The 21,426-nt window shown below is 39.0% G+C and overlaps 1 long non-coding RNA gene across 1 annotated transcript in view; it reads right to left on the bottom strand.

Annotated features, from left to right (window-relative positions):
• Window positions 1-21,426, bottom strand: part of LOC133062698 (uncharacterized) — a 340,159-nt gene that overhangs the window by 13,368 nt on the left and 305,365 nt on the right. The window lies entirely within an intron of this gene.

The following is a 21,426-nucleotide window of genomic DNA, read 5'->3' as shown; positions in this document are numbered from 1 at the left end:
GTTCAGCTTTCTTTATAATCCCACTCTCACATCCATACATGACTACTGGAAAAACCATAGCTTTGATTAGACAGACCTTTGTTGGCAAAGTAATGTCTCTGCTTTTTAATATGCTATCTAGGTTGGTCATAACAGCATAGCCAAATTATATGCTTCTGGAGTTTTCTGGAAGAAGAAGAAACAACTGAATGGAATCACTGAAGAGGAATCTATAGAACTGGGCCTGCTCATTTTGGGAAAATGTGACCACAGGGACTACATGTTTAAGAACTAAGAACCACAGATGCTCTCTCCTATCCCACAGTCACCTTCCCTCAAGGCTACTTTTCTGCCCACCTCTGGGGAGCAACATTCATGTAACAGGCATACCTTGAAGAGGTTCGATTCCAGACCACTGCAGTAAAATGAATATTGCCATAAAGCAAGTCACATGAATATTTTGGGGTGTCCCGATGCATATAAAAGTTATGTTTACACTGTACTTCAGTCTATTAAGTGTGCAACAGCATTATATCTTTTAAAAAACATGCACACCTTAATTTAAATAACATGTGTGTGAGCTCAGATGTCTGACTTCTGGCGACCCCATGGACTATAACCTGCCAAGTTCCTCTATGAGATTTTCCAAGCAAGAATATTGAAATGGATTGCCATTTCCTCCTCCAGAGGATCTTCCCAACCTAGGGATTGAATCCACATCTCTTGTGTCTCTTGCACTGGCACTACAACTTTATTGCTTAAAAAAAAAAATTGCTAACCATCAACTGACAATGCAGCCTTGCCACAAACCTTGAGTTTGCAAGAAGCATGGTATCTGTGAAGTGCAATAAAGGGAAGAATAATAAATTGAGATGGCATGCCTATACAGTCCACGTGGCCGGTGGCCACTGGGACTGGGCAGCATGGCAGAGATGTCTCCCAGACAAAGGAAAAAGTCAGGAGGAGTTGGCTACTGTTTGCTCGCTTCCCTCCATGCACACTTGAATCTTTCACTACAGCATTAATTCAACAACCATTTGTACAGAATTGTATCCATCAATTCTCAGTAAGAGATGTCAGACTACCTGACTCAAACTGGCTTAGTCAAAAAAAGAAACTCACCTTTTCCTGTGATGGACAGCCCAGGAGTACACTGGCTTTGGGTGAACTGCTTGTGTCCTCAGAATCCTGTGTGCCTCCCACCCCTTGACTTTGCTTCCTCTGTGTTGACTTATGACAGTACTTTGTGAATTATTTAGTGCTATGCAAAGATGGGCTCAATAAAGGACACAAATGGTAGAGACCTAACAGAAGCAGAAGATATTAAGAAGAGGTGACAAGAATACACAGAAGGACTGTACAAGGAAGATCTCCATGACCCAGATAATCACAATGGTGTGATCACTCATCTAGAGCCAGACATCCTGGAATGTGAAGGCAAGTGGGCCTTAGAAAGCATCACTATGAATAAAGCTAGTGGAGGTGATGGAATTCCAGTTGAGCTATTTCAAATCCTGAAAGATGATGCTGTGAAAGTGCTGCACTCAATATACCAGCAAATTTGGAAAACTCAGCAGTGGCCACAGGACTGGAAAAGGTCAGTTTTCATTCCAATCCCAAAGAAAGGCAATGCCAAAGAATGCTCAAACTACTGCACAATTGCACTCATCTCACATGCTAGTAAAGTAATGCTTAAAATTCTCCAAGCCAGGCTTCAGCAATACATGAACCATGAACTTCCAGATGTTCAAGCTGGTTTTAGAAAAGGCAGAGGAACCAGAAATCAAATTGCCAACATCCACTGGATCATTGAAAAAGCAAGAGAGTTCCAGAAAAACATCTATTTCTGCTTTATTGACTATGCCAAAGCCTTCGACTGTGTGGATCACAGTAAACTGTGGAAAATTCTGAAGAAGATGGGAATACCAGATCACCTGATCTGCCTCTTGAGAAACCTATATGCAGGTCAGGAAGCAAGAGTTAGAACTGGACATGGACCAACAGACTGGTTCCAAATAGGAAAAGGAGTACATCAAGGCTGTATATTGTCACCCTGCTTATTTAACTTATATGCAGAGCACATCATGAGAAATACTGGGCTGGAAGAGGCACAAGCTGGAATCAAGATTGCTGGGAGAAATATCAATAACCTCAGATATGCAGATGACACCACCCTTATGGCAGAAAGTAAAGAAGAACTAAACAGCGTTTTGATGAAAGGGAAAGAGGAGAGTGAAAAAGTTGGCTTAAAGTTCAACATTCAGAAAACTAAGATCATGGTATCCGGTCCCATCACTTCATGGCAAATAGATGGGGAAACAGTAGAAACAGTGGAAACAGTGGCTGACTTTATTTTTCTGGGCTCCAAAATCACTGCAGATGGTGATTGCAGCCATGAAATTAAAAGATGCTTACTCCTTGGAAGGAAGATTATGACCAACCTAGACAGCATATTAAAAAGCAGAGACATTACTTTGTCAACAAAGGTCTGTCTAGTCAAGGCTATGGTTTTTCCAGTGGTCATGTATGGATGTGAGAGTTGGACTATAAAGAAAGCTGAGTGCCGAAGAATTGATGCTTTTGAACTGTGGTGTTGGAGAAGACTCTTGAGAGTCCCTTGGACTGCAAGGAGATCCAGTCAGTCCATCCTAAAGGAAATTAGTCCTGAGTGTTCTTTGGAAAGACTGAGGTTGAAGCTGAAACTCCAATACTTTGGCCACCTGATGCGAAGAGCTGACTCATTCGAAAAGAACCTGATTCTGAGAAAGGTTGAGGGCAGGAGGAGAAGGGGACAACAGAAGATGAGATGGTTGAATGGCATCACTGACTCAATGGACATGGGTTTGGGTGGACTCCGGGAGTTGGTGATGGACAGGGAGGCCTGGCATGCTACCGTTCATGGGGTCGCAAAGAGTTAGACACGACTGAGTGACTGAACTAAACTGAACTGAGACAAACTACTAAAAGGTAAACTTCTCCCAGTTAATAGTCATCATTTTCTCCTACCTTTGTTATTAATTCTAAACTCAACACAATCATCTTGTGAGAACATTAACCTATTAGTCAATATGTAAATAAGTACCTTGAAGAACAAAAATGACCACACCCTTAAGTGAAATGGAGGCAATTTAGTCTGAATCAGAATCACTGGGGTGGAGCTTGAGCATTTTTAGCAGCTCTCTAGATGATACTTCTGAGTAAGATCACTAGCCTGTATAGTCAACAAACAGCACTGAGAACTAACTTGCCTGAAGTTGTGGAATGTTTAAAAGAATTCAATAGTTATTGTGATATTAAAAATGTATCTAAATTATACTATTGTAAAATTTTTATTTGAAGAGTCCTTAGAATAGATATTTCAAGTTTTCAAAAACACCTAAGACCCTCAGAACTCTCTAAGCTTTCCTTAAAGTTCACTCTTAATGTCTATTCCCACCTTCAGATAACTTTTATTCACATATAATTTTAGGGTAATATCCAGAGCAAACTTGAAACTCCTGCTTTATTTTAAATATGTTGGGATATTTTTGAAATGTTAAGATGTTTCTTTTTTTCTCCCAGTGTTCCCGTCTTTCCTTCACTTCATTCAAAGAAAGAGGATGCCTAAGAGGGGTAGTGAAATAAAGGCAAAAAGCAGAAAAAAATCTAAGAGTCTTTCTGACTTTTCAAATGTTTAAAAATTTAAATAGAAAACATTTGGGATAGAGAAAAAAATTTGAAAGAAACAGGAAGATGTAACACTTATCACCTCCATTCACCCCCACCACACACACACACATAAATACACACACAGATAAAAACAGAAATGAGTCCCCTAGGTGATGATAATAGTAGAGATTTTGGAAGGTCCTATAAGGATGACACTATCACATGACTCTTGGTGGACCTAAGTCGACAAGAACATAGAAAGTTCAGAATCTCCCATACTTATTCCCAGCCCCACACAGTAACAGTTAAAATTCTCCTGAGTCCCACTTCCCCACTTCCACCAAAAGTGGTACTTGGAGGAATTGAGAGAGACATGTGGATACCAACATGATAATTTTGGACTATCTTGCTTCAGCTGACTAAAACTTTTAGTCATTTGCCATGCGCTCTCTTCTGGGGGAAAAAAAAAAAGGACTTGATAAATATGGACTACTGTTTGGAGAGTGCAGAACCACAAAACTTGAGCCATTCATTTGCAAAAGATAATGTATATATTTTATAAAGGGACAGGAAAGAATTCAGGGACTATCAACAAAGTCTTCGTATCCACTCAGATACAAAGTATGTCAGTATACTAACACGCTGTGTGTATTTGTTGTCCATCGCTGAGTAACAAATTACTCCAAAACTTAATGGCTTGAATTACAATGACTCTGTACTATCTCATACAGCTTCTGTTGGTCACAAATTTGAGAGTGACTCAACTGTGTCATTTTTGGCTCAGGCTCTCTCCTGAATCAAAATGTCAGCTGCAACTTCATCTGACAGCTGAACTGAGTCTGAAAGATCTACTTCCAAACAGCTCACTCACAAGACTAGCAAGGTCACCTTGGCTCTTAGCAGGAGGGCCTAACTAGTCCCCACAGAGTTGCTTGAGGATTCTTCCAAAGTGAGGAAACTGGCTTCCCTCAAGAGAGAGACCTGAGAGAAGGCAAGGTAGAAACCACGATGTGGCTTTTACGACCAAGCTTCAGAAGTTGCACACTTGTCATTTACTCTAGGATTCCATTGGTCACACAGGTCAAGCCTACTGATTGCAGCAGAGGATTATCCAAGCTGAAAAATATTAGGACATGGCTCATTAGGAACCATCTTGGAGGCTGGCTACTACAGCTTGCTACTTTGTAATATTTCCACTAGGGAATAAAAGAGGCTTGCCTCAAATGAAAAAGAAAACATTCTAATTAAATGTCATCCCTGTCAGTCAGCTCAGATATTAAAAAAAAAGGTAGGCAGTTCACTTCATTTTCAAAAACAAACAATGAGTTATGTTGCACTCTTTGAACTGGACTCTGAATAAACTTCTTCTGGTCTGTCTTCCAAATAGAAGGCATCAGGTGCATATGGGAAGCTTCACCTTTGTGGCTGAGACCAAAGAAATAAAAATGAAACCACATGAGTAAAGCAATGAGAAACCGGCATGGATAATATCTGATTTTTATTTAATATTATTTTGAATGGAAAATAAAAGGGGCATTGCTATAAAAACCCTTCAGATTAATGTCTGTTTCTTAAAACCCTGAAACTTTCACTTATTGCTCTATGAAAACATCCAACTAACTAAGGACTTGGCAAGGAGAAGGGCGTTTTTCCCGATCTTTGTCCAAGAATTTCCAGTAGTGACTGGTGTGTACTAAAAACTAAGGGAGAATCTGTCCACCCCCATCCCTGTGCCCTGGTATTGTATAAGCCCCCCAGGCCTGTATGTAACCCTGGAAAGGTGGGCAGAAGCACAAACACCACAATGAAGGCATAGCTAAAATTAAGTTGCAGAAAAAAATGTAGGTTATATTTCTTTCACACATGTCTAAAATACCAAGTATTCTGATAAAAATGAAACCAATGCTTGAGAGGTGAAAAAAATCCCTAATGCTATCTACATTAAACAAACAAAAAAAAAATGGGTAGCTTAACCCATTTTGATCATGCCATTTAGTCAAGTCAATTTTTCAAAAAATCTTCAAAGAAAGTTTTAAATGAAAGGAGATAGCAGAGTTTTGCCTCTATTAAAAACAGAAATTATAAATCATTTGTATGCCAAGAGCCACATTAGGCATCTTTTTTCATCTCATTTGTCTCCCGACAAAACTGAGAATTTTGCATTTTTATTTCCAATTTTCAGATGAGAAATCTGAGAGTCAGGAAGTTTAAATTACTTATCCAAGGATATTTATTAAAGCCAGGTTGGAATTCCTGACTCTAAAACCTATTTTCATTCCACTAAGCATACTGTCTCTGGTACAGTGGCCTCCTTCTCTGAACAGAAGCAAACTTCAAATACACTGAGGAAAATATTTACCACAGAAACACCATGAAAATATCATATGTACAACACAGAAGGGGAAAAAAATCATTATCAATCCTAACTAGTACCCACTAGGCCCGACATACTCTAAGCTTAAGATATTATTTATGTATTTATTTACATGCATTTGTATATAAATATAAATACATGAAATACTATAGATCTCCAGAATTAAGCAACGAGGCATGGCAGCAGCAAGAATAGAACGTGACACTTGGCCACATGCTGCAGCTCCTGCCACGGCTAGAGAGAAGCCCTCAGGCTGCCGTGAAGAGCCTGCTTGCTGCAACTAAGATCTGACCTGACACAGCAAATAAATAAAAATAAATGAATAAGAACATGACACTTGAAATGAAAAATTCCTTACCACACATGGGCTTTGCAGTCCCAGGTACGGACTGCAAAACCGCTGGGACCACATGTGAGGGAAACGGTCTGCTCATCAGCCAGGTCACCCTAAAGAAAACCTCAGCAGCCTTCACCCTACACTGTACTCCTTACCTCCCAGACTTCCTCATTCCCATTGAGTTGCAAATTCAGAAGGAAAGCTCAACTCTGAGAACTTTGAATGTTGGTCCTTAACAGCCAATCACCTCTTTATCCGTGTTTTTAATAGAGAAACCAAGGCACGGGAATCCAACTCTTCCTAAGCCACACAAATGGAATTTGCCAAAGAATTTTCCTTCATGACTCCAGGTACTTATAGGACTTTACTTGTCCTTTAGTCATATACCCAAAGTTTCCCAGGTTTTTGGAAAACAAGGCAGCTCACACACACACACACACAAAAAAATATTTTAAGGTTCTAAAACAATGCAGAAGTTTATTATTTTATTACATTGACTTTGGAGTTATAAATATATAGTTACTATTTTACCAGATCATTCTGTGCAGCTGTGTCGCTACTCAGAAAATTTTGAAATAGCTTTTTCAAAGCAGAGAGAAGGCTGCAGGAAATATTTTTTAAGTGGTCAGAATTCAGTTCTCAGATGAACTCTTTTAAGTACTGTTGTACTTTACCAGTAGCACGCTGGCATTGGTAAGAAAACAAAAATAATTATGCAATTATTATGAAACTCCGTGTTCAACAGTACTTTTTACTTCCCAAAAAGGGAAGAGGAAAAAAAAAAAAAAACAATCCTTTGTCTCCTGTAGATTTCTCCAAAATATTTGAAGATATATAAGAAAATTTATAGCATTAGGACAACATGCTTCCAAGATTTGCTTGCCCTTGACAGATATGCTGTGCAATTTAAAAGCCAAAACCTTTCCCACAAAATAGGAAAGACTGAAATCCCATCTGAAACTCAAAACAGCTTTTTAAAAAGAGAAAAAATTTTAAGTTTAATATATTTATTTTTCATTTTATTATCTTCAGTATTTTGAAAAGTATTAAAACCAGAATTATTACTCAAAAACCCCACCATAAAAAAGGTCTTCTGCTTCTAGCACTATAGAAAATATTTTAAAAAATATTTTAAGATTATAAAACAATGCAGAAATAGAATGAATTTTAAGGAGACAACACAAATTATTGCTCTTTAAATACGAATCTAGCAAATTCCCTAGTTTTCTGAATTTTTAAAATTTCTTAGAAAAGTGCCACTGTCTATACAAAAAATGTGTTTTTATTTTATTAGATGTGTCTGAGCTTTCATTAGAATCTAGAACAGAAGTATATAAAGTTTCAATTTCCTTATCTAAATTGCTTTCTATAATTCCTATATTCAACAAATATAGCTTAGGTTACATGGAATCCCTTAACACCCAGGAAAGAACTCCAGGGCCTGCTTTTTGGTTCTTCCCAACCACTTTCTTCATGGGTTCATTTCACATCGATCTCACACCTTGGATAAATACAGGTCTAAAGGGTCACTCGAAGGAGAGATTTTCCTGTTTATAATAAGGAATGGAAATTGAGTACTTTGATACTGCCATAGAAATGACTCTTTGTAAATACTGGGCCTATTCCAAGCCAGAATGAACTGGAACAACATTCTCTTTTTTCTTTTCAAATTATGAGATTGGAATATGGACAGACAGAAGATCTGGTCAAGATGGTGGGAAATAGAAAAAGAGTGTGTCTGAGAGAATTCCCCACTCTTCTGCCAGCAAGCTCCCACTTCTGGGACTTCTCTAGTGGCTCAGATGGTAAAGCATCTGCCTGCAATGCAGGAGACCTGGGTTCAATTCCTGGGTCGGGAAGATCCCCTGGAGAAGGAAATGGCAACCCACTCCAGTACCCTTGCCTGGAAAATCCCATGGACAGAGGAGCCTGGTGGGCTGCCGTCTATGGGGTCGCACAGAGTTGGGCATGACTAAAGCGACTTAGCAGCAGCAGCAGGGAATTAGAGCCATATCCGGCAACTAAGAGCTCACACACAACAACTAAAATATCCCACATAGTGACTAAAAGACACCACATGCCACAGCTAAGACCCGGCACATCCAAATAAATAAATATTTTTCAAAAATGCAAGAGCCTTTCCCACTTTAGACAAATCAGAAATTTTCAGAGAAACAAACTTAGGAAAAATCCCTGGATTTACGCTCTGAGGACTGTAAAGCTAACGATATTGGTTACCAGGGCGAAACATGGCGTTTTCAAAGTCACAACACAGTCCATATCCTGCCTGTAACTTTAGGGGCTCATTCTTCTATAAAATACTCTATTGATTCTTTTAATATTTGTTCTTTGAGTCCAGAGGGGAAGTGAAGGAAGATTACTCTATAGGAGTTATCCACAGCATCCATCCATTGACCCTTCCTGACCTTTGAGACAAAGCTACTATCTTGTCATTGCTTAAAAGGCCTAGAAAATATTTCTGTAGGCCAACTTCCCGTGGTAACTAAAAACTATCTAGAGAGTTTTTAAAGCATCTTAGAACAAGAAAGAATGAGCTGTTACTACTGAATGTTAACATAGAGAGTTCCATTTTAAAGTAGCCCAGCTTAATGCAATGAGTATTAAATTAATTTTAATTCTACTACTTTGTCCACTCACAACCAGGAAGCTGCAGATCTATCAAGCTTCCAAGCCTGGCTTCTTTCCACTCTACCACACTGCCTCCCATGAAAGGCTTGGCTTCTCGGAAGCAATCCTTGGGAGCCCCAGGACAGAGCCACCTGCCCCCTCAACAGGGGAAGTCAGCAAAAGATTAACTCAGGTGGCGCCATGGTGAAGAACCTGCCGGCCAAATGCAGGAGACAGAGGAGATGTGGGTTTGATCCCTGGTTTGGGAAGATCCCCTGGACGAGGGCATGGCAACCCACTCCAGTATTCTTGCCTGGAGAATCCCACAGACAGAGGAGCCTGGTGGGCTACAGTCCATAGGGTCGCAAAGAGTCAGATATGATGGAAACAACTTAGAATGCATGCATGGATACATGTAGGAGTGTGGTGTTGTAGGAGTGCTATGTGGGCAACAAGAGACCTGAATGGGCTTCCCAGGTGGTGCTAGTGGTAAAGAACCCACGTGCCAATGCAGGAGATGTAAGAGATGAGGGTTCGATCCCTGGGTCGGTACGTTCCCCTGGAGGAGGGAGGGCATGGCAACCCACTCCAGTATCCTTGCCTGGAGACTTCCATGGATAGAGGAGCCTGGTGGGCTACAGTCCATGGGGTCTCACAGAGTTGGACACGACTGAGGCACCTAAGCACACATGCACGCAGAGACCTGACTATTAGCACCTTAGAGTTTGTAAAAGGCTTGGGGTGCTTGAATATCCCTGAGGATTCAATTTAGGATTAGAATGAGAAGGGAGGTAATGATCCAGGCAATAATCACTCTGGGAAGACACAGTCCCTGGGGGTAATGAGTGGATTAACTTTATCTTTCTTCCCTTCATCCACTACACCAAAACAATTCTGTAAGAATACTGTGCTTTCCTTTATTTCCACCCCCTGCTCGTTCTCTCCTTTTCTTCTTAGTGAGACACTTAGTTCATGCCTTTTAGAACTAGTAGTGATCAGCTGCAGAAAGTGACCCTTCACAACTCATATCCCTCCCCACAGTCAGTGAAATTCTACCTCTAAACTGGTGCATCACATCTCATTAGAGGAAAAACGGCACCTCCTAAACAATGGCTGAAGAGAAGGGCTGGGGGACACACATATTTTGACAATCAGGTTTCTGTCACTGAAACCGCTGATCTGACCATGAAAATAAACTATGCAACTGACCATTTGTGAAGTTATTTGAGACAGGAACTGAGTTAAATTGACACAGGTTCACTGTGGGTTTATGACACTGGACAAGCAAGATACACTTGCTTGGGAGAAGGCTAATTCTCCACATTTAAGACTGGCAGCATCCATGGAGTGTCCTAGGACAGGGCTGAGCTCAGGAGATTTCATTCAATTGTTAAACAGTGTAAGCTGAAGTCTGGACAAGATGAACATGACACTAAGACTGTTCCGCAGCAAAGATGAACCGCAGGATTCAAACAGAAGCCTAAGTCCTGCCAGCTAAAATGTCAGGGAGGTGGGAAGGACAGGGAGCTTGGGCTCCTCTTGGGAGTGTGGCCAAGTATCCATGACTAAGGAGATGCACAGAGTTTTGCATTTTCAGACAACAAAGATAACTGAGAAAACCTGTCTTATGTGTACCTGTATATAACGCAAAAAAACACACCACTTCATATTTGAGTCTTTATGAAATTTCTCACACTCTGTGTTTGACTATTTTTTAAATAGAAGCTCAATTAGCCAACAAAGACCTTAATCAATGCTAATTTTAATTGCTTGCAGAGGTCAATCTGATGAAACTTACATTTTTTTAAAAAAGGACAGAGATCAAGCCCTACTTCTTAGATAGTCTGATAAATCAATAGACAAGGAGACCTTGGAATCCTTTTTCTTCTTTAAGATCCTTCAGGTGATTCTAAGGGGCAACAGCCAAGGTTGGAAAGCACTAATCTGGTAAAATCAGTGGTTCTTAAAAGAACAGATTTAGCAAATATTCCTAAGGTCATGATAACCTCACAGTGACAAGTGTTGGGTTTCACTTAAGCATTGATGGGTGGCTATTTAAAAAGAATTTTAAAAAATACAATGTATGGTTAGGTTGCAATGACTGTGAATATTCACCTACAAGAGTCACAGAAAATTAAAACTCTTCCTAGTATTACAGCAATGGTTGATTGGTACTTGGGGTAAAATTTCCATTGATAGCATCTAGGGATGCCTGATAAGGCTGTTCAAGTTATACACTGCACAACTCCAAGGGGTTACATTCATACATTTGCATCTCACTGGGGAAATAGGAGTGTAGCTTAATATTCAGACTTCTGTCATATTTAGACATACATCACAAAATGTTACCCTGACTATATTTTACAGAACTTATAGTACAGGAGATTTTTCTCTCTCAGTGTAGAAAATGTGTTTTGCTTCTCAGCTGACAAAGAATAAAAATATTCTGGTGCTGATGTTAGAGACAGAGAAGCTAAGGTGAACATCTGCTCTTCATATCCATCCAGAACCCCTTCTTCTTTTCTATGATATTAGACATCCTCCTTGTATTAGGCAATATTCTCCAGAGAAACAGAGCCAATAGGATGTATACATGGAGATTTAGTATAGGAATTGTCTCATATGATTGTGAAGGCTGAACAGGTCCATAGTCTGCCATCTGCAAACGGGAGAACTCAGAATGCTAGTGGTGTAATTCAGTCTGAGTCCAAAGGCCTACAGACCAGAAATGTTTCTTCAAAAGCAGAAAACGTGGATGTCTCAGCTCAAGCCAAAAGTGTTTCATATTCATGCCCTCTTCTGAACAGTGACATCGGCTAAAAGACAGAATGTCATCCTGAGATGCACCATCTTTTCTCTGCAGGATTGGAACCAAGGAGTGTGTGTGTGTGGATCACGGATAACAGAGGAGCCACCAGCAACAAAAAAATCTCACCTTTGGGTCTCTTAAAAGGGATTTACATTACTTTTTCAAATTTTCCCTGTGCTCAGTACCTCCTCCAATGTTAGATCACCTCTCATTCACTATCATACCAGCAGCCTGATCATTTTAATAATTCACCGGTTTCAAGGAGCCATGGAAAGAGAAAGGAAATTGCTTTTAGACACTGTCTTATTCAAGCAAAAGGAAATGGTTTCTGAACCACAGAAAACAAATAAACATGCCTCTACCTGGAACTTCACTAGTATTTGCCTGTTGTCTGGCACTAAAAGATGTGCTTTAACATAATGGTGCAGTGTGTGGCTGGAGATTCTGAATGCTAGCAGGGATATCTAAACTCTGTAAGACGATGTTAACCGTCTAGGACCACTGAACTTGGATGAACTCCCAAATGCTGGGTGTCAAACCACGTGCTAAATGTCTTTCCATATAGCAAAATGAAATGCCAAATTCTGAATGGCAGCCCAGCTTTTACAGCTTCCAAAGAAGTATATTCTATCACCACTCAAAACGTAACGCAAGCACACTTACATACACATATGTATACGGACATGGTGAATGACAACGCTCAAAACATGGACGCTTGGCACTATGGTGACATTGTTAAGCCTTCTAAAGAATTATACATTTTCTATTCTCATGTCATTGATATATCGTTCATCCTTTGCCTGTGAATTGAAAAAATGCATACTTTGGAACTCTGTGGGATCCTGCCGAATTCCTCAGGACCATGGTCAAACATAGTTAAATGGTTATCCTTTTCCATAATGTTATTCTTGGGCATGGAAAGGAGTATCTTTTTAATAAAGGAAAATTGGCAAGGAGATCTCTTGCAGCGCAGTCCTGGTTTGGCACACAATGGGAGGCGCCAGGGATGCAAACATCTCATCTTCAGATCCTTACCTGGCCAAGACACAAGAGGACACGCTGCCCTGGCAACACATAGCAGTTGGCTGCACCACGGTGGGTCCCGGGCCTTTGGACTGACCCTCGCTCAGATGGTAGAAATCCAAAGTAAAGCAATGTGACCTGGCAAACACAGGATCCTGGAGCAGAGCGTGTGATTTCTTCCATTCCTATGGAGATCCTCATTTGGCTGGAAGTCTGCTCCAGGGACAAAGTGTTTCCAGATCTTTGGCAGAAAAAGAAATGCCCTCTTTTCAACTTTCTCTGTTTCGAAGAAGTAGAATGCTGACAAGAAAATATGAGTATCATCTGTACTATTGCTATAGAAATAATAGCCACATATATTTTAGTGTTGTACAATAGTGATGTTAACAGTGGCTACTTTCAAGATCTTCGAAAGAATGTAATATTCTTCTCTGAGCTATAAAACAAGAGATAGTAGGTGAAATATATAGGTGTGCATATGTGTTGTATGTATGATATGAAATATGATAAAATATGTAAACATATGCATATATGCATGATACATGTGTGTATACACACATGTGGCCTATTGAGCATGTAGGACTCATGAAGTATAGTCATAAAAATTCATTTTGCTTCTGTATTCTGTACTCCTCTGTCCTTTTGAGTCTGGGGACATCTTCCTCTGCTCCAGATGGAAACGCAGACAATCTCACGCCTTTTCTGAGCACACTTAGGATACAGAAAAATATTACAATCACTTGAAGCTGTAAAATAGGATCATGATTCAGAAACTAGAATTTCTAATCTGAGATATAAATCAGTGTGGCAGAAGTTAGGTGTTGCCCCCAACCCTGTTCCATCTCATTTACTGGACTTGCACATCCGTCTCTCAGCTGTTGTGCAGGTGGTCGATGAATGGCTCCCAGAATATTCTCAGGAGCCTCTGAGAGAGGATTACAGGTTACATGGCAGACGTCTCCCTCATATATCGCACTAAGGCTAGACTTTTACCCGAAATCACATCCTTGTTCTGCTTTTCCACCTTCCTTATCCTTAAACTTACTGACTTCTTCTGAAGAGCATTCCTCGAAAGGTTGTTTGCCCCTGAACCCTACACTCAGTTTCTGCTTCTAGAGAACGTGATCTAAGACAAAACAAAGAATCTCTACGTTCATTTAAAGTGATGATTCTCTACCGCTCACTCGAGAGTTGTCTATAGGAAGGCCATCAACCATCAGAGAAGTGGGTACTTTGTTACTACATTTGCAGCTCACCACTATACTCACTCCACTCACTGACTGCTATTATCAAATACTTTTCCTACATCTCTTGATGTAAATATATGGTTTTTATTTTTAATATTACCAGTAATTCACTGAAATTTTCTGATATTAAAATATACTTCTGGTGGTTAAACAAAAAAAGCCTTACTTAGTCATGATGCTCTGCAGGTTTTGAGGCTATATTAAGGCACATTTACATCCCTTTCATCTTTATTTCTCTTCTCTATCCTAATAATATCTAGAATTTTAGTTCTAGAATGTTAGAAAGCTTTCTTGTTTTGTTTTCTTCCCTTTCACCTCCTGATAAATTTTTGGACAAATAAAATTTAGAACATCTATTTACTCATTTTTATTTCTTATATCTTTGGCTGTATCTCCTAGAGTTTTTTGTTATTTGTTTTTTTTGTCTTATTTGAGTATTTCCTCCAGGAGTATTTACAAAGTGGTTCTTTGTGTGGCAAACTTGTTATGACTGTGAACATCTCCACTGGACCCTCCATGGTGTTGTTGAAATCTGACCATGGATGTCTTGTGGGTGGTGGGTACTCACAAGTAAGCATCAGAGTCATCTGAGGGGCCGCCGGCTACCTTGGAGCCTCCACATGGCAAAAATTCACTTTACAGTTGATCTCTTGTATACCTCCCATATCTTGACCCTCAAAGCACACCCATCCTCTCCTATCACTGGGGGCTCCTTGCCTAGAAGGAAGCTCCTGAGAAAGTCTGCCTGGAAGGCAATGCAAGCCTGGCTACTTTCACTCAGTTCACAGGAAATGTGTCTATCCTTGGTCTTCCGAATTATCAGCTCCTCCCACTTACTGACCTCTCTCCTCACTAATGCCTTCTGAGTGCCTCCAGCCCAGCTCTCCCAGGCAAGAAAAAGATGGCAAACACACATCAGGTGCTTCCAAATACTCTTTCACTCTCTATAAACTTAAGAACAAATTTATCTCTTAATAAAATTCTTGTGTTCAGGCATTATTCTTTAGCTTCAAGCTTTGGAAGATGAGGGTGCCTTTCTGTTTCTACTCTCCTGACATAGTATTATTGTAATTTTGGTTTAATAAATACTCCATTAGCAAACAAGAAAAAAAATTGCAACTATGTGTTGCAACAGATGTATACTGGCCTTATTGTGGTGACCATTTAGTAATACATACAAATATAAAGTTAGCATGTTATATTTGAAACTAATAAAATGTAATGTGAATTATATCTCAATAAAAAAATTTAAGATGATACTGTCAGAAAATGTAAGTGTTTAAACATGAGAGGAGATTTATATAAATTAGAGAAAAGTTGAGTATAATTATGATAAGAACGTAGGAAAAAATATGAATAAGACACTAATTCCAGGAAAAACATACCAAAAATATGCAGAAAAGGAAAAGTAATTCTTGCAGTACATAGTTCATTTATACACAGAGTTTACATGTTAAAATAATTTAAATCTGGAATAGAACAATAATACAATTACAATTACACTATTTTAGAAGAATAGAAACAGGGAAGAACCCTCATCTTCCAAAATTAAAAAATTAATTTCCAAAATGAAAAATTAGGAATTGAAAACACAAGCATATTATTAAGAGATAAAATGGGTTTTGTTAATTTTATAAAGAGTAAAATAGTGTTTGTATCTAAGGGCAGGGAAATGGTAAGAAGTGTAATAGCAAGGAACTTTCATTTTTTAAAAAGACTGTAGATTTCTTGAATACCTATACTTTGTACATATACAAATTTGATAGAAAATAAAAAGCAAATTCTTAAAAATCAAAGGTTTAAATATGGATTATTTTGTAGGTGGCACTGGGAAAACTGGTTTCCATAAGGAAAAGATAAAAATAAATCTCTATATTTCTCATCATCCACAAAAGTAAGTTCAAATGAATGTAAGAGCTGTCTGTGAAATGCAAAGCTTTAAGTTTTTAGAAAAACATATGGGTGAATATATTTATGATATCAGTCTAGGGCAGAATTCTTAAAAGGCAGATCACTATAAAATGTAAGGGAAAATACTGACAAATCATCTTGCACATTACAATCAAAATCTTCTGTATCAAAAATGTCACCATAAGCAAGGCTGAGGCAAGAGACATTATGGGAGAAGATATTTGCAAAGTATACAATTGCTAAAGTATCTATAGTATATATGGAATTCCTATAAACAATAAGAAAAATGCAAAAAAGTTTAATAGAAAAAACAAATCAAGCAAACAATATAATCAGTTAATTTGTGGAAGAAGATATCTCAATGATCAATAAATACCAGAAAAGATAAGCAAACTTACCAGGATTAAACTAAAACAAGGAGAAATCATTACACACCAGTGGTGTAGGATATGGAGAAGAACAATACAAAAGTTGATAATACCAATAGTTGGAAAGTTTGTGGAAAAAGAGAATTTATGTATTGCTTATGAGAGAAAATATTGGTACAATTAACTTGGAGAAAAATTATGATAATACCTAGAAAAGCTGAAAATGTACACAAGACATTAATTAAACATCTAGGTATAACCTTCAGACCTAGAGAAATTACCATACTTGTGGCCAAGGAGAACTATACAAAGATGTTTTTTCTTGCATTGTTTGAAACAGGGAAAAATGGACAATAATCTAAATGTCCATAAATAAGAACTAGATGAAATAGACAGTGGCTTATTCATAGAATGGAATACTGTGCAACTGCTGAAAAGAATGAATTGGAGGTACATGGGAAAATTTCAGAAATGTTACCAAAGAGACAGGACCAATGTGAAACTGGAAATGGTACACATAATTCTACATATGTGAAATTTAAAAAAACAACAATTCTATTTATGTTCATAGACATAGATATATAGAGTAATACTCTCAAAATATTTATGGGAACACTTCCCAACCAGGAGCAACAGGCAAGTTTGACCCTGGAGTACAACATGAAGCAGGGAAAAGGCTAACAGTTTTGCCAAGAGAATGCACTGGTCATAGCAAACAACCTCTTCAAACAACACAAAAGATGATTCTACACATGGACATAGCCAGATGGTCAATACCAAAATCAGATTGATTGCACTATTTGCAGCCAAAGATGGAGAAGCTCAATACAGTCAGCAAAAACAAGACTGGGATCTGACAGTGGCTCAGATCATGAGCTTCTTATTGCAAAACTCAGACTCAAATTGAAGAAAGTAGGGAAAACCACTAGACCATTCAGGTATGACCTAAATCAAATCCCTTATGATTATACAGTGGAAATAACAAAGGGATTCAAGGGATTAGATGTGATAGGCAGAGTGCCTGAAGAATTATGGATGGAGGTTTGTAATATTGCACAGGAGGCAGTGATCAAAACCATTCCCAAGAAAAAGAAATGTAAAAAGCAAAAATGGTTGGTTGAGGAGGAATAAGAAACAGCTGAGAAAAGAAGAAATGCTAAAGGCAAAGGATGAAAAGAAAGATAGAGTGATCTGAATGCAGAGTTCCAAAGAATAGCAAGGAGAGATAAGAAAGCCTTCCTCAGTGATCAGTGCAAAGAAATAGAGGAAAACAATAGAATGGGAAAGACTAGAGATCTCTTCAAGAAAATTAGAGATACCAAGGGAACATTCCATGTAAAGATGTGCCCAATAAAGGACAGAAACAGCAACAACCTAACAGAAGCAGAAGAGATTAATAGGTGGCAAGAATACATGGAAGAAGTATACAAAAAAGGTCTTAATGACCAAGATAACCAGAAAGGCGTGGTCACTCATCTAGAGCCAGACATCCTGAGTCCGAAGTCAAGTGGGCTTTAGAAAGCATTACTACAAACAAAACCAGTGGAGGTGATGAAATTCCAGCTGAGCTATTTCAAATCCAAGAAATGATGCTGTGAAAGTGCTGCACTCAATATGCCAGAAAATTTGGAAAACTGAGCAGTTGCCAAAGGACTGGAAAAGGTCAGTTTTCATTCCAAACCCAAAGGAGGGCAATGACAAAGGATGTTCAAAATACCGCACAATTGCACTCATCTCATATGTAAGCAAGGTAGTGTGCAAAATCCTTCAAGCTAAGCATCAATAGTACATGAACGGAGAACTTCCAGATGTACAAGCTGGATTTAGAAAAGGCACAGGAACCAGAGATCAAACTGCCAACACATGCTGCATCATAGAAAAAGCAAAGGAATTTCAGAAAAACATCTACTTCTGCTTCATTGACTGTGCTGAAACCTTTGACTGTGTGGATCACAACAAACTGTGGAAGATTCTTCAAGACATGGGAATACTGGACCACCTGACCTGCCTCCTGAGAAACCTGTATGCAGGACAAGAAGCAACAATTAGAACTAGACATGGAACAACAAACTGGTACAAAATTAAGAAAGGAGTACATCAAGGCTGTATACTGTCACCCTGCTGTTTTAACTTGCATGCAGAATACATCATGAAAAATGCTGAGTTGGATGAATCACAAGCTAGAATTAAGACTGCTGGGAGAAATATCAATATCTTCAGATATGCAGGGAATTTCAGAAAAGCATCTAAAGACACCATCGTTATGACAGAAAGTAAAGAAGAACTAAAAAGCCTCTTGATAAAGGTGAAAAAGGAGAGTGAAAATGCTGGCTTAAGACCCAACATTCAAAACACTAAGATCATGGCATCTAGTCCCATCACTTTGTGGCAAATAGATGGGGAAAAGAAGGAAACAGAGATGGACTTTATTTTCTTAGGCCCCAAATACTGCAGATGGTGACTGCAGCTATGAAATTAAAAGATGTTTTCTCCATGGAAGAAAAGCTATGACAAACTTAGACAGTGAATGAAAAAGCAGAGACATCACTTTGCCAACAAAGGTCTGTAGAGTCAAAGCTATGGTTTCTCCAGTAGTTATGTACAGATGTGAGAGTTGGACCATAAAGAAGACTGAGTACCGAAGAACTGATGCTTTCAAACTGTGGTGCTGGAGAAGACTCTTGAGAGTCCCTTGGACATCAGTAAGATCAAACCAGTCAATCCTAAAGGAAATATCAGCCCTTCTTATTCATTGGAAGGACTGGTGCTGAAGCTGAAGCTCCAATACTTTGGCCACTGATGCAAAGAGCCTACTCATTGGAAAAGATTGAAGGAAGGAGAAGAAGGAGATGACAGAGGACGAGATGGTTGGATGGCATCATTGATTCAATGAATGTGAGTTTGAGCAAATTCCAAGAGATACTGAAGGACAGGGAAGCTTGGCATGCTGCAGTCCATGCGGTCACAAAGAGTTGAACATGGCTGAGCAACTGAACAACAACAAAAAGGGAGGGTAAGAGGGATAGAAAAAAGATGGAGAAAGGATATTAGGTGTATTGGCAATGCTTGGTTCAGTTCAGTGCAGTTCAGTCACTCAGTCGTGTCCTACTCTTTGCGACCCCATGAACTGCATCACTCCAGGCGTCCCTGTCCATCACCAACTCCCAGAGTCCACCCAAACCCATGTCCACTGAGTCAGTGATGCCATCCAACCATCTCATTCTCTGTCATCCCCTCCTCCTCCTGCCCTCAATCTTTCCCAGCATCAGGGTCTTTTCCAGTGAGTCTGCTCTTCACATCAGGTGGCCAAAGTATTGGAGTTTCAGCGTCAGCATCAGTCCTTCCAGTGAACACCCAGGACTGATCTCCTTTAGGATGGACTGGTTGGATCTCCTTGCGGTCCCAGGAACTCTCAAGTGTCTTCTCCAACACGACAGTTCAAAAGCATCAATTATTCAGCGCTCAGCTTTCTTTATAGTCCAACTCTCACATCCATACATGACTACTGGAAAAACCTTAGCCTTGACTAGATGGTCCTTTTTTGACAAAGTAATGTCTCTGCTTTTTAATATGCTGTCTCGGTTACAAACCCCCAAACAAAAATGACCTGAAGCAAACAAACAGAAGGCTAACATTTGTTGAACCTATGGAAGTAGAAACATGGGTATCTGAAACAATAGTTTTCTGTATGTTTAAAAATTTTAGCAGTTGAGTAGAAGAGTATGCACCATCTAACCATCAGCTATCCAGTCCTGTTTCTGGTTTCCTCTAAAGGCAGTTTTATGCTTTTAGCCAAATCCCTTAGCATCTTTTCATCTCAGTTCCTTTATTAGTAAATGGAAGGAAATAGCATTTTGCCTAGTCTATTTCAGTGTTTGAGAGATGACTAAATGAAAAAAAAAAAAATAGCCCCTTTGAAAACTATTAAGAGCTAAATAATTAAATAATTGTTACTGTTTGTGTGTTGACATGTAAAAAAAACCAGATATCCATAAAAAATACTAACACTAGATTGGGAAACTAATATCAACATACTGTATATATTTTAACTATGGATTTTGTACTGCTATTTTGACTGCAAAATTATACTAGTCATCTCATCCTACTCTGGAGGCTTGACAAGGGGGGTGGGGAGAAAATTGAGTCCCATCCTTCTTCCATCTCTGTCCCCTAAACACTCTAAGGATTTGAAAGATTTTAAAGCACAAAAGTCAGCCAGGAACCACTGGGAGAAAAAAAAAACAAAACATGTAAAGATAGTGATTTAGGATATGTCAGTTTAGTCAAAAAGGCTACTGGCAAAGGAACACAATGCTTGTTTATATTTGGAACTTTAAAAAATATTTTTTAAAATAATCAGTTCAGTTCAGTCATTCAGTCATGTCTGACTCTTTGCAACCCCATGGACTAGAGCACACCAGGCCTCCTTCTCCATCACCAACTCCTGGAGTTTACTCAAACTCATGTCCATTGAGTCAGTGATGCCATCCAACCATCTCATCCTCTGTCATCCCCTTCTTCTCCTGCCTCAATCTTGCCAGCATCAGGGTCTTTTCAAATGAAAAGACCGCAATTGTGCGGTAGTTTGAACATTCTTTGGCATTACCTTTCTTTGGGATTGAAATGAAAACCAACCTTTTCCAGTCCTGTGGCCACTGCTAAGTTTTCCAAATTTGCTGGCATATTGCTTTGCATCATGTAACCAAAGTATTGGAGCTTCAGCTTCAGAATCAGTCCTTCCAATGACTATTCAGAACTGATTTCTTTTAGGATTGATCTCTTTGCAGTCCAAGGGACTCTCAAGAGTCTTCTCCAACACCACAGTTAAAAAGCACCAATTCTTCTGCACTCAGCTTTCTTTATACTCCAACTCTCACATCCATACATCACAACTAGAAAAACCATAGCTTTGACTAGATGGATATTTGTCAGCAAAGTAATGTCTCTGCTTTTTAATACGCTGTATAGGTTGGTCATAGCTTTTCTTCCAAGTAGCAAGCATCTTTTAATTTCATGGCTGCTGTCACTATCTGCAGTGATTTTGGAGCCCCAAAAAATAAAGACTCACACTGTTTCTATTATTTCTGTATCTATTTGCCATG

Source organism: Dama dama, chromosome 9 (genome assembly GCF_033118175.1).
Source record: "Dama dama isolate Ldn47 chromosome 9, ASM3311817v1, whole genome shotgun sequence".
In the NCBI taxonomy this organism is placed as follows: domain Eukaryota; kingdom Metazoa; phylum Chordata; class Mammalia; order Artiodactyla; family Cervidae; genus Dama; species Dama dama.
This window is presented reverse-complemented; position numbering and strand designations above follow the sequence as displayed.